This window comes from Hyperoodon ampullatus, assembly GCF_949752795.1.
Source record: "Hyperoodon ampullatus genome assembly, chromosome: 5".
Lineage (NCBI taxonomy): Eukaryota > Metazoa > Chordata > Mammalia > Artiodactyla > Ziphiidae > Hyperoodon > Hyperoodon ampullatus.
The window spans coordinates 56111189-56130856 of NC_136918.1; the positions used below are offsets into that span (position 1 = coordinate 56111189).

At 35.8% G+C, this 19668-nt stretch overlaps 1 protein-coding gene across 4 annotated transcripts in view; it reads right to left on the bottom strand.

Annotated features, from left to right (window-relative positions):
• Positions 1 to 19668, bottom strand: part of NLGN1 (neuroligin 1) — a gene marked incomplete at both ends in the record, with an annotated part of 709231 nt that overhangs the window by 551036 nt on the left and 138527 nt on the right. The gene's annotated exons all lie outside the window — the stretch shown is intronic.

Genomic DNA, 19668 nt, shown 5'->3' on the forward strand with positions numbered 1-19668 from the left:
CCATACACAAAAATAAACTCAAAATGGATTAAAGACCTAAATTTAAGGCCAGACACTATAAAACTCTTAGAGGAAAACATAGGCAGAACACTCTATGACATAAATCACAGCAAGATCCTTTTTGACCCACTTCCTAGAAAAATGGAAATAAAAACAAAAATAAACAAATGGGACATAATGAAACTTAAAAGCTTCTGCACAGCAAAGGAAAACATAAACATGAGGAAAAGACAACCCTCAGAATGGGAGAAAATATTTGCAAGTGAAACAACTGACAAAGGAATTATCTTCAAAATTTACAAGCAGCACATGCAGCTCAATAGCAGAAAAACAAACAATCCAATTCAAAAATGGGCAGAAGACCTCAACAGACATTTCTCCAAGGAAGATATACAGATTGCCAACAAACACATGAAAGGATGCTCAACATCACTAATCATTAGAGAAATGCAAATCAAAAACTACAATGAGGTATCACCTCACACCAGTCAGAATGGCCATCATCAAAAAATCTACAAACAATAAATGCTGGAGAGGGAGTAGAGAAAAGGGAACCCTCTTGCACTGTTGGTGGGAATGTGAATTGATACAGCCACTATGGAGAACAGTATGGATGTTCCTTAAAAAACTAAAAGTAGAACTACCATATGACCCAGCAATCCCACTACTGGGCATATATCCTGAGAAAAAAATAACTCAGAACGAGTTATTCAGGAGAGGTCAACAACAGAAGGAAGGAAAATAAACAAGGAAACTATAATATAATTACTGGGCAGCCTGTGAATCACTTGAATTTGGAAGTATATTTAGAGTGGCCAGCCACTCAATGTGGTTGTAGCCTTTCCTGTCATAGTTAGCAGAATGAGTGAAGAAGCAGACAATCAGGGTCTAGGAAGAGAGGAGTAGGGAATTAAATATAGTTGTAGGTAAGAGATAACAAAGATGGACTGTGAGCTTCTTAAACCTGGGGAAGAAGATATCAATGGGAAGAGAAACAAGGAAGAATTGGTTGAATCAACAGCTCCATTACTGAGTAGGACTGAAGAATTTTAAGATTTTGGGGCATCAAGGGTAAACTTGGAAAAGAGTAGTTGGTGATTGGAGAGAGGAATACTTGAAAGCAAGCTCATGGAGGAATTTCTGCTTCTGATGGAAGATACAGGGTGTGTCTGTGGGAGTGAGTGGTTGATGTAGGGCTGAGGGCGAGAAGGAAGGAAAAGAGTTCAAGAGGTCAACAGTCTTCACAGTAAAAACTGTGTAAGTTTTCCAAGTTAAAAAAAAGTCAGGTCAAGAAGGCAAATCTGCATTTTTCAGAAACCAGAAAACATATGTTATTTGCCACTCAGAAGTCTGGCAGGAGGGATATTTGTTATCACCATAATCCTGGAAATAACTTACATTCATGAATGAAATTTTGAAGACCAGAAAAATACAAATGCAGTGCACAGGGTCCATAAGATCTTCACCTGCCTGGTAAAGAGACTGTGTTTCAGCCATTTTTCCCAGAATTACTTTCTCCAGCTGTGACAAACCACTCAGTCTAAGACTCAGGGTTTTAAAATCACAGGAAATGGAGTCAGAACCAGATTCAAATCACACCTCCATGATTTACTAGATGTGACAGTTTGCTCAAGTTATTTAACCCTCAGCTTATTATCTGTAAAATTGGGAAAGTTGGGAAAGTAAACTTAACTTTAAGGATGGTTATGGGACTCATAATAGATAACACTATTATAATATTAGAGAATAAAATAATTATTATATTATAACATTAGATAATAAAGTTCCTAGCATAGTACCTAGAACAGGGCTTACTAAAAATTATTATGTTTTATTCCCAAATTCTCTTAAACTTACACACTTACATGACTTTATTTCTGTTGTTCTCTTTTAAGGATATTTTTTTCCTTCCTGTATATGACAAAATTGTTGACTTGTTTATCTAGACTCTTGATGCTTTGGCGGAAGACTCTGTCTTATCAGTGTCTGATTCTTAGCACAGCAGACTCCCACTCACAGAAGTAACTTAGTTAAGGCCTGTTTGAATGAATTGGATAAATGGATGCAACATGTCTGCATTTAGGAAGATGTGATAGTTGTGCATACATGTTTTTCCTTTTACAAAAACATACAGCAAATAAAATGGACTGAATTAAAACTACTTCGTTAATAACTAGAAAACTGATAAATAAGTGTTAGATTAAATCCACAAGTTTTTGGAACAGGAGGGAAGGGGGCAGGGTACAACCTTTAAAAGAATAACATAGCCCTTGAGGTGAGGATATGACATAAACTGGTTAGAACCAACTAGGTCCAAGATGGCAGAAGATTTGACTTCCAGTGGACCTTGAGCCTCATTATATGCTCATTGTAATACATCAGCATATGCTAAATGACACACCCACCAGCACTATGACAGTTCCAAGGCTGACCATAAAAGGCCAAAAAGTGGGCAGTGGCCCAATTCCTGGAAATCCCTGCCCCTTCCCTGAAATAGTTGGAATAATCCTCTCACTCATTAGCTTATGAAATTACCCAGCCCATAAAAACTACCCACTCCATATTTTGGGTCCTCTTGTCTTCTGAGATGGCCCACACTCTGTCTGTGGAGTGTGTTTCTCCCAGGGCCATTCTTGCGTTTTGAGACAGACAACATTCTGTCTGTGGAATGTGTATCTTTCTAAATAAATCCACTTCTTACCTATCACTTTGTCTCTCACTAAATTCTTTCTGAGATAAGACATCAAGAACCTGAGCTTCACTAAGTCCTGAGACCATGTGTGTGATCTCAATTAAAAGACAGTGGGTTCAAGTCCCAATCTGAGTTGTGTGGTTTCATTATGACCATGATGTCTCTATTATATATATTAAATAACGGACAAACATATTATATGCTTCTATGATCCTCCGTGGCAAGCAATGAATGGAAATGCAGAATATTTAAGTCATTTAAAATTGGGTCATGTCAGTTTTGTTGTTGTTGTTTTCCAAAAAAGCAAATGGTCTGTCTTTGCACAAAACATAATTATAACTAGTATAGTCCAATTATAGATATTCCGCTACTTTGGTTATACTAAAATCATATTTTAAAATTCAAAGCTATACTTCTATAGTTTGTAACCAGAATTCAGTTTCAAGGGACATATTTGTCACATGGTTGAACACTTGGCTTTCCAATTGTTTTTTGGAACACATTCTCTGGAGCTATTATGCTTAACATGATTTTTGCACCGTCCACCATAGTTAAAGTTCTTCCTCTACGGCACTGTTCTTTCTTCAGGCAGTTGAGTTGTGCTGAAATGTTCTAATGATCCCAGGGTCAAGTACATTACAAAGAACTTTTTTGCCTTTGAATTTTCTTCCACACATCATAACTCTGTTGGAGTTTAGACCTCAATGTAAACTGCAGGACACCTGCATTTACATAAAGGGATTATGTACCATCTAAAGAATTAACTACAGGGAACTTGATTTATCTGCCTTTCTATCAAAAGAAATTTCTACTAACTGCTATTTCTGCAGTGTACAATAATAATTAGTGTGCATAATGATTCCTCTGAGGCACAGAAGTGCATTCTGAATTCTCAACAGATGTAAAATTATTTTGGTACAGATCCACAACTACTTGTACTGTACCGCGTTCTAGTTCTTAGAAAACTGGCAAATCCCATTCAGTCTATAAGCTAATGTTTTGTTAAGTTTTGTTAAGTACAAAATATAATACCCTGACTATGATGCCAAGGAAATGAGTTTTCTATCTTAGTTCAGTAACCTCCAATTTGCAGAGGTGATGCAATTCAGTGACACACTGTTACCAGAAACTTCATTACCCAAGTTTAAAACAAATACAGGAAGCATAAGGTTATGGTATAAGACATGAGAAAAGTGTTGTTGTGATAATAAAATTTCATTAAATATGGAGCAAAATAAAGTCACAAAGACTGGACAACATGAAATAGGCTTCAGCAGAAAGTCCAAAATAATGAACAGGGTTACAGGGGGTGGAAAGAGAAGAAGGGCAGGGCATAAGAAAGATTGCTTTGGTATAGTGTAAATCAGGGCAGGGCAGTATCCACATTCTGGAAGAAGCCTCTGATGGGATGACAGAATCAACTCAGTCTAGGTCTCCACAGTTCCAGTTGGACAAATTTCTGACCAGAGCAGAGGAAAAGCACAGGGCAGAAGACTGGAGACAAACTTCATTAAGTTCACCTACTTTGGGCACTGTTATCTTCAACTGAGCATAAATAAACAAAAGGTATACAAAATTTACCAGTGGAACATTCCCACTCTCCAGATAACTTAATGTAGTTTATGAAGATTTTATTGTAATATAAAAATTTTACCCTGTTACAAAGGGAGTTATTCTCAGAAAACCAGGTGATAGAGGAACACTTCATTCTGTTCTTAGTTAATATGTATTGGTCATCACGGCCCAGTGACAGCAATGTTTAATGGGTTATAATCACCTTTTGCCAGAAGAGAAACATTTTGAATAAACACGTTACCTTCACAGTTAATTTTCACAGTAGAAGTACTAGTTAGGAAATGATGTCTTACATGTGGAATAAGGATCACTGGTGTTGTTTCAAACTAAAAAGTTGAGCATTTATTTTGGAAGAAAGGTCTTTCTAGTTAATGAAATCATTAGTTATGCTTTGATTTACTGACATCAAATTATTTGTCTACATTAATTGAATTTGTCACTAACATGCCAAATTCTCAAGTCATGTAACCCAATGTAAAATGTATAATATTACAATTAGAAGGGATCCTTAGAGACCATTCAGCTAGGACAATCTCATTTTACAGATGAGGAAACTGAGGGCTAGGAAAAACAAATTGATCCATTCAGGGCCTGTTCAATAGCCTTTTGACTAAACTACGTGATCATACAAAAAAATGACTTTGTAAATCTCGCAGGCCATAAATCATCATCTTATTTTTTCCTGTGACTTTATTCCAAGTTTGCTTTCTAAATTATAGCAAAAATATGCTGAAGTTAAAAAAGAAAAAGGACAAGTGAAACATTTTTTGAAGACAAGCTGTATATTTAATTCAATCATAGGGTTCTCCACCTTATATTTTCACCTTCACTTTTCAGTCTTTGATTAACGAGAGTAAATTAGGCATAAAATAAAATATAGTCTACCTAAGGTTTTTCTTTCTCTGTCATAGCATTTCTGGTTTCCTAGAAAAAGAAATCAAACAGAAAGAATGTAGATGAATAAAAGAAAGGATTAAAAAAAAGTAAAGAAAGCATGCTTAAGTGTATGACCGGGAAAATATGACCACAGATCCAATTAGGTGTCAAAATAGGGGATGCAGCCAGAGGGGTTTAATCCATGTATCAGAACCTCTGAGTACACCTGAGTGATACCCAGGTATTCTGTTCACCTCTATATGATGGCATCAAGCACACAGAAGATGCCACATATATGCAAACAAAACATAGCATGCATTTGAACTCAATTTCACAACAACTTAATCATACTATATATGCATATCATGACTTCACATGTTTGCAATCACAGGGCCACAAACAGCCTGGATTCTCTGTACCCAGAGGCAGCACCAAGGAGTAGCCATTTTATTACATCAATTAGCCTCTCAGCAGCAATCAAAACTTCTCCAAATAAATAAGCAGTCTTAAACTTCAGCCTTGATATACAAATGTAGCTTTCAGAGGTTACTTAGACATAAATCTCCCATTCTTCCAACTGTATTGTTACCAAAATCCTCTCCTTTTAGGAACTTTAAAATTTCTTCTGATCCTCGCTTTATGAGAATTGTATAGGTAGGTTGGATCACACTCATAGAGTAATATTTAAGAGAGAGGATCTAGGCCTTAGGCTAATTTGTAATAGACTTTAATTTGGAGTCCATACGAGAATTCAGGTCCAATAAACCAATGAGCAAAGCATTTATCATAAGAAGATGCAAACTATTTTAAAGAATAGAATTATTGCATATGTGTAGTAAAGAATTTGGCCTCACCTACAGAGAGGTCTGGGTTCTGCCTGGGCTCCTTTTTAAACTCTTGGAATTTCCTGAGTGATATGAATGTCTCTGTACCTATGGTGTCCCTCCCCTCTTACCTGATCATTTTTCCTAACCGGGTGACTCATGGAGGGCCCCATGGACCACACCTGATAGTTTATGTTAACAAGGTGATTTAGGATTGGGGGTTGACAAATCTTAAAAAAAAAACAAAAAAAACCACATGGTTTTGAGCCACATATCTCTACATATCTCCAAGGAGGAGAAGGAGGCTGATTGAGTTTAACTCTCCTGGCAATAATTAAATCAATAATGCCCAGGTGATGAAGCCTCAACAAAATGCTGGCCACAAAAGGCTCAGGTGAGTTTCCTGGTTGGCAATACTCTTTGAGTATTGTCATATATCAATGTCAGGAGGGTAGCTCATCTGTGAAAATGATGGAAGTTTCTCATTTGGAACTCTCCCAGACTTCACCCGATGTGTCTCTTCCTTTGGTTGGCTTGTGAGATACAGTGTAATATAATGAGATACTGCTGTGACCACTGTGGTGGCCTTGCCCACATACCCTTTATCAGGCAAGTGAACTCTCCTCAGTGGCCACTAACAGTCACAGTTTCCCCTTTCTTTGGAGAGTTGTCTTTGGGCCAACAGGAGCCACCTTGCCCAGGAGATTACATATTGCACCCCTGGCATGCCTTCCCCCATCATGCACACGTTGGACAAAAGGCCACACCCCCACCCCCATACAGCAAGATGGGACCAGATCTGTGGGGTAATTAATGCTCCAGGACTCCTGGAGCCATCAGGCTAAAGCTCAGTTCCCATTAAGACCACCTTACTTATAAGCTTTATCTCCTACCCTATCCTGCTTCTCTCATGCCATTTCTTACATGAGCCCTCCCTCAATAAACACCTGTAGAAGAATTTTCCACCTCAGGCTCTACTTCTAGGTAACTTGAGACATGATGGATAAATTAGCCAGTATATGAGGAATTGAATTATAAATATTTTTTCTATCTTTTAATTGTATAGTTCACATCTTATATTGAGAAGAGATTCTTCTATTTGATACTGTTATAAGAATGCTAGTTTGTTCCTTGACTTTAAACAGAAGACAAGAGAATGTACTTTCCTATGTTTTAAGTACTGGGTATGGGTCCACGCTATGCTGGTCACCACCACGCCATGTGTGTGCTCCTGTGCATATGCACATAATCATCTCAGCTCCTCCATTTCTCCAGGAGATCAATTATTCTTCCTATCTTACAGAAGAGGTAAAATCTCCTTAAGGTTACACATGATGACTGAGGAGGTGGGGGTCAGAGACAGGTTTGAGTCCAAAGTTCATCATTTCTCAGGGAGCATGTCATTTTCTCAGAGGCTGCTGGAAATCTACTATGAGCTATAACCCCTGTAAAAAAAATATGAAAGTGGGCTTCCCTGGTGGCGCAGTGGTTGAGAATCTGCTTGCTAATGCAGGGGACACGGGTTCGAGCCCTTGTCTGGGAGAATCCCACATGCCGCGGAGCAACTAGGCCTGTGAGCCACAACTACTGAGCCTGCGCATCTGGAGCCTGTGCTCTGCAACAAGAGAGGCCGCGATAGTCAGAGGCCCGTGCACCGCGATGAAGAGTGGCCCCCGCTTGCCACAACTAGAGAAAGCCCTCGCACAGAAACGAAGACGCAACACAGCAAAAATAAATAAATAAATAAATTAAAAAGTAACCACTTAAAAAAAAATGAATGTAAATAGGCTGAAATTCTGACAGTTTTCCAATGCCACTTCTACTTTGCATGCATCTGTATTTATTTATCTATCTCTCTATTTATTTACTTATTTATTCTCCACTTTGTTCCACAAAGGCCTTTTTAGATAGTTATAGTGAAACTGCCACATTTCTGGTCATCTATGGGGAAGGAGAAAGTCTCAGCTAACTCTCCATTCCTAAACACCCACATAAAATAACCTAGAAATAGGTAATCCATATATACCCAAGTAAAATTAATTTTAAGAGTAGTGATTTCAACTTACTAAATTAAAAAATGAGCATTAAATGCTACTAAAATTATTTCAAATTAAATTTTGGAGGCAAAACAAAATTTATCAGCTAGATAGAAAATCATTGGAGTATCTTTTTACCTGTAACTTTAAAAGTATTGATATTTCCAAAAGACTGACAGATACTAATGCTAATTATATCTGCTGACAGATATAATGCTATATATATATATATATATATATATACATATATATATATATATATATATATATATATATATATATATATATATATAAAGAATTACACCAAATTAAATTGTGTACACAAACTAAATATTTCCAAACTGTGTTTCCAAACTAAGTATTTCCAAGTAATACTTTATTACTAGTATAGTATTTTCAATGAGATAGATAATGTTGTTAACAACGGGCAATGTTAGCAATAGAAGAACATGAATGCACAATATGTTGAGTTTATACACTAAGTTTCTGAAACTATTTTTTATCTGTATATTTAATGGACATGATTTAAATTGATTATGCTCAGAGAATAAGACTTGGCATCTGAAAATCTGGATTTGATTCCTTTCTTTACCGTTTTTGTCACCTCAATCAAGATAAGATTCTGATAATATTTTTACATCCTTCAGAGAATCATTGTGAAGATTCAATGAGAAAACATATACAAAAACACTAGGTAAACTTTCAAAGGTAATTCAAATGTTGGACAATATTGTTATTGGTAAATAATAGCAGTTTATCTAGCCATGATAGATTCATACAGAAAAAGTTGTTGACACCTGCATCGAGAAGAATTTGGAGCCATCAGAATTACTTCTCAGACCTTATGTCAATATTCCAATGTTGTGTTACAGTTGTTTTAAATACACTTTTTAGAGTTATGATATAATGGCCACATTTATAGACAGGTAGATATCTACACAGCTGAATACTCCAGATGAAAAGTAAAAACATAAGGCCATGCTCGGGCAGTTTTTAGTAGTTAATGGTTGATCATATGGAGAAAGATGATTTTTTAAAAAAAATTATATCTGGATGTTGTGATAATATGTAGATACAGCCAGTCACTGTGAGGCTAATTCCTCACATCCATCCTTTTCTTATTCTCTCTCCCTCATTTAGATATGAGAAGGCAAACAGTCAATGTTTATACCGAGATGAAAACTCTTCTGCTCACATACATTGGTGGATAACTCTGAGGGAGAACCATCCCCCCATTACATTTTCTTCCCAGAAGCTGTCACCAGGTGCCAAAAATTGTTCCACACATACTAGGTAGATATTGATACCAGTTCCTCCATTATATTCAATAACTTCCACTTTCCCTATGTGATATATTGAACAAAAAGACATGATCTGTGTTTCGTGGGGAATACTTATCTTCCAGTGATAAAGAAGATAAGTAATTTACATATCTTGAGTAAATAATTGCATACATAACTATATTATGATATCTGTTACTATAAAGCTATCATCTGCCCCCATTTCCCTTTTTTCTTCATTTAAACTGTAGTAAGGACATTAGTCACAAGCAAGCCATTTCTGAACTCAGAAAACATGGTTAGAGTTGAATTATCAAGTAATTAACTCTACAGACATTTCATGGTAGATGAAGAATAGAAGTGCCATTGTGCATGTTTGCCATGGTCTGCCCATACACAGGGCTCATCTACCAGGGTCAGGAATGGACCATTAGGAATGCATACCACTGACCCAATTGGACTTCCCAGTTTCAGTTTAGTGCTAGGAAAGACAGGTAGCCTGCTAACAATGCTAGGAACAACTGGAGTTGGTGATGTGGACAAAGAGTGAGTGATGGACTCTGCTGAAGAATAGAGAGGATTTTAATTGTTGGAAGGTATGTACAGCAGTAAATAGAGATCTATCAGCCTCACCCCAACAAAGCAATAAAGAAAACAAAAGATTAATAACAGCCTCTTCAGTACCACTGCTGATCAGCAGCATCCAAAAGTGACCAAAGGCAGGGACGTGCATACAGAAAGGCAGAAGGAAAGACAAGGATGTGATACACAGCACAATTTAATGAATTGCAAAATTTGGAATGGAGTTTCCTTCTCTGGAAAAACATTAAAAGAGGCTCTTGTTTTATAATGGTGATGGTAGGGATAATGATGATGATGATGATGGTGGTGGTGATGATGATGATGATGATGATGGTTTTTCACCCCCTACTATGCCTAGTTAACTCCTAATTCTCTTTTAGACATTAGATCAACTGTCACTGCCTTACAAAAGTCTTCCCAGACCTTCATGGCAGACTCAAATTCTTCTGAAATATGCTCTCATCTGTCCCTCCTTTCTGTAGCACCTGCTCCAATGACAGTGTACCTCTATTTGTATGATTGTTTTTTTGTTGTAGTTCTCTCCACTCAGTTATATACCCCCTGTGAGCAGATAGTACATCTGCTTTTGCTTATCACTGTCTCCTTAGACCAAAGCATAGTGTCTGAGGGCTCAATAAATGTCTGTTTAAAGGAAGAGGAAGAAACGGAAGGAAGAAATTAAAAAACACTTTAGTATACATATTGTGTGGCATCTATTATCCTGATGTGATATATATTTCTCACGTCAAGCTTTCAAGGTGAGTCCTATTATTTGCATTTCATTGAATCTCAGAGAATGAAGTCAATGGTCTTAGGTTCCATAACTAAAATATGTGGAGCACAGACATAAACCTTGACCAGTGTAGCCCCAAATCCATGCATTTTCCACTACTCCTTACTATATCATGCTGCCTCTTTATGTTACAGAAATTTGTCTGAATTCCTAACTGGCTTATTTTAATTTTTTAAAAAATGGTGATGTTCCAGTGTTCAGAAATCTTACACAGTTGACAACTGCCTCCTCTGACAGGTTTTACTATATTAAACATTAAACATATGACAAATGAAATATGAGTGTCTATCTCTGAACATCGGATTCTGCAGGTAGTCAAAGAAACTGCATAGGCTGGAGTTAACCTTGAAGGAGAGACAGAGAACTTGCCTAGTGAATCAGAGTCCATTCTTGAACAATTTCCACCCCCTCCACATCAAACTGCCCAATGAGAGGCCAGCAGCTTGCTGCTTTTGTTATTTCATCCATGGATATTTGCTATGATATGTTTGATAGTACAAAGCCCTGACATGAAGTAATAAGAATAATAAGTAGCAGCTGTTCAAAGAAGGAAATATAACATGGTAGAGTAAATGGTGTATTTGTCCCTCAAGCTGATGAGTACTTAGTCACGATGAAATCATTTTCACAGAGAACATAATTTAGACTACACTCCAGGACAAGCTACTCAAGATTCTGTACATGTCAACACTCCTTGTTAGATACTTGTGTGATTTTAAATATTAGAGCTGCTATCAAATATTAATGATAAATTAAATTTAGACTGCAGAACTCAACTGTTGCCATATATTGCTGAAGTGTGAGTTTATTATGAGTCTTTAAAGGTCAACAGCAGAAAACTTCCATCTAGAGAAAGTTCTCAAAAATAATACAAGTTTTGGTAGACAAAGCATATTGAGGGAATCAAGCTATGCCCCGTATTGATCTTCTGTAGCAAAGTTGCTGCTATAAAGACATAGGTCTAGCCAGGCAATCTCTACAAGTTTTGGGGGAAATACGCTAAATTCAAATATGGACAAATAATTTTACAGGTAATATACAAACAATCCACCCACAAATCTAGAAAAATAATTTATCCAAAATAGCATTAAATATGCTTTCTGCTTTTCCTACATTAGGGGTGACCCATAGGAACAGTTTCCCAAAACCTCAACTAAAATAAGGAAACCAGAAGCCACTTTCATGAGAACAAAATCACAACTTGCCATCTTGCAAAGGAATCTAGCATAAATCAAAAGTGAAGGAGAAATATATGCCTGAACTCAGGTAGAATTTATTGCATCGATATATTATATAAAAAATTAAATCTTTATTTTCATATATGGGCAATAATGTTTTATGAAAGAATGTATAAGAGTCTAAAGCTATTTCTATAATATACCTAGTTATGAGTCCTTAACGAAATCTCAATCTTTCTGACACTGTTTCTTCATCTGTAAAATGGGAATACAGTAGCTACATTTTTAAAAGATCATTGTAAAGATTAAATAAGATAGTGCATATAAAATGTATGTACCATGTAGTAGTCATGTATAGCATGTAGTAGGAGCTTGAAAATATTTCACTCACTTTCTTTTATTAAGGAAAACAAAGTATTTTGGAAATGGCATTAACTATGTTTAATCAATGGAGACAAATAGAAAAATTCTATATATACTACCTGGTACAGTAACAATTTTAAAGAATCTCAGCTCTTATATCTCCTCCCTCTTCTTCTTCAATGTCCCTGTTGATGACTACTTGAATCTTCAGTTTCACTAAAAGTGTCAGCCTCCTTTAAAGGGAAAATAGATATACTGTTCATCCTTAAGAGAGATAATATAGTTATCCTTGGAGAAAGGGAAGTGGAATGGGGTTCTGGAAGGAAGAGAGATGGTTGAAACAAATCATATTACAGAAAGGATGGAGAGCATTGCAGGATACATTAAGACATCTCTGTGACTTGGTTGATGTAAGAACTGAAGTGAGACCAGTTCTGCTTGCTCACCAGAGGGCTTAGAGGGGGCAAGAATGCCAGCTTCCATGAAGGGAGCATGAAATAGAGGAATGTGGTAGGTGTATGGATACATACTTAACTTTCTCAGGGATAGAAGCTTTCTTACTTTTCTCAGTCTTTGTATCTTAGATTTTCTAAGCTGTAACATAACTATGTTTTCATGAGTTAGAGAGCTGTTATGAAAGACCACAGTAGGGCTTCCCTGGTGGCGCAGTGGTTGAGAGTCCGCCTGCCGATGCAGGGGACATGGGTTCGTGCCCCGGTCCGGGAGGATCCCACATGCCACAGAGCAGCTGGGCCCGTGAGCCATGGCCGCTGAGCCTGCGCGTCCGGAGCCTGTGCTCCACAACGGGAGAGGCCACAACAGTGAGAGGCCCGCGTACCGCAAAAAAAAAAAAAAAAAAAACCACAGTAAATAGAATAAATGTCAATGAGCCCATTTATGCCATTTCAAAGTTTATCAACCCCTCAGAACATGTGTGTCCTGTGTCCCTTTTATCTGGCACATAATGGGCATGTAAGAAATATTGGGTGAAGGCCAATAATATAATCTGCTCTGTGAAGTCACCGGGTAAAACGTATTTATATACTAACTCAAGAAATAGTTATTGATTGCCTGCTATGTACAAGATATTGTGCTAGGCACAAGAATACAGTTGGTGCCACTTAATGAAAATCAAGCAGCAAGTTAATGGATTATTACTGCATTGATTCTTATAATATTTAAGATATAATACTTATGTACTAATAGCTATCTTAATTAGTTTATAAAACTCTATTAGTTTATAAAATATTGACTAAGTCAAATTTCTTTGTATTTAGTCATTCTCATAACTAATTCCATATCTATATGCTAAGTGTTTTCCTAAATCTACTAGCTGGTTTTTGGATGTTAATAATACAGTGTGTGTTGTATAAGGTCAAAACTTTTTCTACAGGCCTTGAAAGTGTCACAGAAGATAATTTGACTCCTTCTTGATTTCACAGCTCATCTACTTTCATTTGTTTCTTCTTTGTCAGTGCTGGTCCTTAGCCCTTACCTCGTCCACTTATGTACAGCTGTTTTAGTTTTTGAGAACAATTTATTCTTTCAGTTTCTCCTTCAATTCCAAAATCTGTCATTAACCAAAAATGCTTCCTTGCCTATGACCTGTGGTATGAGAAAAAGCAAGCATATTTTCACTTTAGACGTTGTTGCCTGTCGTCATTACTTTTGTTTTCTGTATTCTCTATTTCCTAAACTTCACTGTATTTTGTTTAACTTCTATCCCTGAGATTTTTCTTTCTTTTTTGTCTTAACTCATTTTCTTCTCTTTCCAGTCAGCATTTCTTGGGAAAAGGGGGTTGGGTGAGGGATTAGGGAAAAACTGTGGCCAGGATACTGCTTTTATATTGGTTTTATATCTGAATTTATCTAAAGAGTCATATTCATTCTGTACCTTGTGCAAAAGATGGTCCATTCTTTCACTGTTAAACTCACCTAAGAAGGTCATGAAAGTGGGACTCCACTTTTTAAAAAGATCAGAATGTTTCCATTACCCTTACTGTAGGATTAAACCAGTATTTTCCAAAATCACTGAAGTCATTCCAACTACCTAGTTCAGTTGATGCCCAGCAATTTTAATTGTTTGGCTTCTATGGCAGCCCCCAGGGGTAGTGCTGTGTATAAATTTACCTACCTTCATATTTTATGTGTTTATTACAGTGAGTTGGATCCATATGGAGGAATGAACTGGTTTTGAATCATAATACTCTCTTATCAGACTATACAACCAAAAGCTAAAGTAGGTTTATTTTTTCTTTTTTTTTCTTTTTTTAAATAAACAAACTAAATTAGGGAAAGTGAGGGAAGCAAGTACAACTATTTCATCCCTAACATATTTTAAACTATCTATTAGGAAACAAATCACTGTTGTATCATTCTGTTCAATTTTCTTGTGAACATCAATCCAGAATGAAAGAAATCTCGTTTAGAATCCAGGAATTGCTATCAGTATTATCAAGACAAGCAATGCTGAAGTGTATTCACTATCTTTGTTTTGTTTACAAATAGTTTATTCACTGAAGCTGCTTGATTGGAAGTCCAGAGCCACTAGATAGAGAGCCAGCATTTTTTACATGGTATAAAAATATTTTGACCCGACATTCATATTTTATCATTTTCCGAGTCATTTTTTATCTCTGCCCTTGTCATGATGTGATGCTTAATTATGGATTCCCCAGAAACCATTCACTGAGGTCTTTTACATCACAAGTACCTTTTCTCGAGGACTCCAACGGTGTTTATCATCATGATAGCAGCTCCCTATGGCTCAGCTTGTTATTAAATCCTGAATTAATATACGCAGATCCCTTCCATTGACAAGACAAACAATGTTTCCCTTTGTTTTCCAGAAGATCTACTAGGTTGGTTGTCAGAGCCTGGACCTTTAGTAGGTAGCCTTTTGTGCAGGTTAAAATCTTTACAGATACGTGTGCTTTTCATCTAACCAGATTTTGCACGTCTATTATAACACATCCTTAATCAAAAGATGGCAGTGTTTTTCCATTGCTTACCAAGTAAAGGCTAAACCCATAGAAAGTGACATTCCTCAACAAATATGTTTTAATTTTTGTGAGAAGAAGATTAGGTAGATAGATATAGATAAATAGATAAGATAGGTAGATGATATATAGATCTACATCTACAACTTTTTTTCTTCTTACCTCAACATGGAGGCAGGGACATTTTCTTTGTGGGACACCTAGATTCAGATTCAAAATGTTTTTCCTGGTTATAAACTGGAGGTTAGGGTTGGCATGATTTTGGTATTTTATGTATTTCTTTAGCTATGTCATTAATGCACACGTATATTTAAGATACCAAATACTTTAAATTTGTATCTCCTCATTTTTGCTGCTGATGACAAACATGTTGAATGAAAATAGGGCAAAGGTGGAAATAGGGCAAAGGTGGATGCATAGTCTGTTTGTATATGTCTTTCAGCCTGCTTTTACAAGTGCTTTGCATTGTAGAATTGAGTATGCTCCTAAACAAGCTACTAGCAAATTATATCCAGAACATATAAAAAGATCATCTGCCATGACTAAGTAGGATTTATCCCAAGAATCTGAGTTTGGTTTTACATTTAATTAATGTAATACACCATAACAACAGAATAAAGGACAAAAATCACACTATTACTTCAACATATACAGAAAAAGAATATGAAAAAAAGTCTACAGCTCTTCATGAGAAAAACACTCAATAAACTAGGAATAGAAAGGAACGACTTCAGTCTGATATAGGACATCCTCGAAACACCCAGAGCTAATTTTACCATTTTAATGGTGAAATACTGAATGCTTTCCCATAAAATCAGAAACAAGACAAGCATGTCTTTTCTTGATACTTCTATTTAACATTGGACTGGATGTTTTTGATTTTGAAATAAAAGGCACCATTTTAGAAAAGAAGTAAAAAATCTATTTGCAGACGATGTATCTTGTTATATAAAATCCTAAGGAATCCACTCAAAAACTATTGAAACTTATGAGTTCAGCAATTTTGCATTGGGCAATATCACTATAAAAAATAAATTCTAATTTTATATACTAGCAATGAATAATCAGAAAATGAATTTAGAAAGCAATTTCTTTATTAAAGCATAAAAATAATTATAAAAGAGTTAGGAATAAATTTAACAAAAAGTGTAAAACATACTCTGAAAACTATAAAACATTATTGAAAGAAATTTTTAAAAACATAAATAAAAGGAAGACATCTCATGTTCATCTATCAAAATACTTATTGTTAAGATGGCAGTAATTTCCAAATTTATCTATAGATTCAACACAATTCCTATCAAAATTTCAGCTGACTGTTTTGCAGAAATTGGCAAGCTGTTTCTAAAATTTAAATGGAAGTTTGAGGGACCCCAAAAAGCCAAAATAATCTTAAAAAATAACGAAGCTAGAAGACTCACAATTCCCAGTTTGAAAACTTACTACCAAGGAGGATTGTGTGGTACTAGCATAAGGATAGAAATATAGATCAATGGAATAGAATTAAGAGTCTAGAAATAAACCCTCACAGTTGCAGTAACTAATTTTTGGCAAGGATTCCAAGTCGATTCAATAGGGAAAGAATAGTTTTTTCAACACATGGTACTAGGTCAACTGGATATCCATATGTAAAAGAATGAAGTTGGACCTTCCCTCACACCACACACAAAATTAACCCAAATGGACCATAGACCTAAAGAGCAAAGCCTATAAAACTCTTAGAAAAAAATATAGGAGTGAATCTTTGTGACCTTGGATTAGGCAAAGCCTTTTTAAATATGACACCAAAAGCACAAATGGCAAAAGACAAAATTTATAGACTGGATTTCACCCAAATTAAAAACTTCTGTTGCAAAGAATACTATAAAGAAACTGAAAAGACTACCCACAGAACAGGAAAAAGGAACTTGTACAGGTACATGGATTTTCAAGTGAAAACTCATTTTGCTCACTCTAATGACTCCTCTCTCACACTGCAATCCTCCCCAAGCTCCCAAGCCTCCCTCTTACATAGGAGAAGGCTCCATGAGAAGTGACAAAAGAAACATTTTTGTTCAGAAATAGAAACAAAAGGGAGAAGGCTTAATCACATCTCATAACAATGTTCTGATCCCTTTCTCTGTTTGCATTTCTTCTCCATTCCTTTGATACTGGTTCTGCATTCCTGTCTATAAATTATGTTCCTTGGACGTTAAGCTTGCCAAGACATTACATACAAAATGTACATAATGAACCTACATGCTTTTTCTAAGCTCGGTGATCACATTTGCAGGGCTTTGCAGGGAAGGAGGGTGGGGCACAGGATAAATTTCCTCCTTCTTTAACCACAGAAATCAATGAGCAATTTCACTTCCATAGTTGAGAAGGCTGGGGGAAGAAGGAAGGCCAAAAACAAAGGTAGGTAGAAAGAGTCCTCATTTTCATATATTGTACAAAGTAGTAAATATAAAGCCTAAAAATGAATCAAGCTGAGTTCATTTTTACCCCATTCCCACAATCCTAAATCCTGGGAATTATCTCTAACCTAAGGCGTCTACTTCCTTCAGTCTTTGCCTATCTTCCAATCATGGAGTCTTCCAACTTTTCTGTGCTCCCATCTGCTTGGTGTCTGCCTGAGAAAGAAGTTTCTAAGCTCCTCCAAAGACCAAAATCACCCTAAGGGAGAGTATGGGTATACAAAGATAAAATATATATTTTTATAATGTGTTTGAATGACACACAACACAGGAAAGTATTTTGAAATATCACCTGTAATTAGAAAAATAATATTTATATATAAAACATATTTTTTAAAAGTCATGTGGACATCATAATTCCCCTGTACAATATGAGTCAGCTTTAGACCTGAAGGTGACAAGCCTAACTGAATTGTCAATCTTTAATGTTATTTCAAGACCCCAGAGCAGAAAATTATTATACAGTGTCCTGTGAAAAGGGAATAACAAAACTAGCAAAACCAAATTTCATCCCCAAAGGGTCTCTGCTCCTCTCAAAACTTATCTCTATGCAGATTTGAGACAGAAGATTTGGCCTGGTGTGTAAAGAATCAGCCAGCTGACAACAAGCTTTATATGCAGCAAAAGAATGAAAAGTTAAATATATATAATTTGTGAACTGGTAAGAAATTTTAGTCCTTCTCATAAATTCATAAGAGGGGTCTTTTTCCTAACCCTTTGAGTTTGATTTGCAGCACTCTGGGATGTGAGCTGACATTGTTTCATTAGTATTTTACGTTCCTTTTCTCTAGCTCTACAGTAAATTCAAGTAGCCAAAGATGAACTGGGAAAGAAGAAATTTGTTTCACTGGTTCTGATGTGCAAGATCTGAAGGGAGAAAGGATATGAAAATAAATTCCAATGAATAAAAACAAAATATTCACTCCCTGGACCCAAGATTATTAGGACTTTGTATTTCAGTTATTATGTTTTTCAATAGCAGTTGGAGTTTGAATGAACCATGTATACATTTTGCATCTGTAGATGGAGTTTGAATGAACCATGTATACATTTTGCATCTATGTCCACTCCTAATAATAAAAACCTGGAAAATGGAATATTAATATAATGTACAAACCAATGGAGCTTACACAGGCAAAATGAATTTCATTCCCTTCATCAGAGACCTAGCAGACCCCCATTTGCATAGCCTGATTTATAACTGACAAATAGTGTATTAAGTTTAATTCTAAGAGGGAAAAGAAAAATTTTTGAAGAAAAGGATATGTGATGCCATGTTAATCATACAGAAGGAAGGCCCATTATTTTATTTGCTTTACTCTGCCATTGCTGATACCAACTGGTCTGACCACTTTAAATCAGAGTTAGGAAGGAACCATTACAATAATTGGTTGAAGAATTAACTCTGGGAGGGAAAATTCCTACAGAAAAAAAAAGTAGGAGAAAGGGGGCTTTTTATGAAAGGAAACATGTGATCTATTCAGGTTGCTTATATTAAAATGAATCAACTATCCACAGTCTAATTATTATCTAATATAATTCATAATAAATGGAGAAACAGCACACCTATTACTTTAGGAATATAACTTAGTTAACACCCAAACTAAAGCATCAGAAACCTGATAGTCCAAATAAACTCTAGGACCTTAAAATTATCCTTACTACAAAACAAAATATTACTTAATAAAAACAACCAATAAAGGGATTCTCTAAAGTTAATGCAATTATAAATTGCTCTCTGATTATTTCTGTAGCAATAGTGGACTATTTGGAACTTTTTTTAGATTTAATAATCAAAATGTAAGAGTAAAATATACTGGATATGCTCATGCAAAGAAAAAACACTAGGTAGGCAGGAGTATAATGTCCTTTATTATTTAGGTACTATGGTCATTCACTAGTGTTAGTACATCTAACTTAAAAGTGCACTATATATATATATATATATATATATATATATATATATATATATATGAGAAACGGAATCATTTTGCTGTATACTTGAAACTAACAC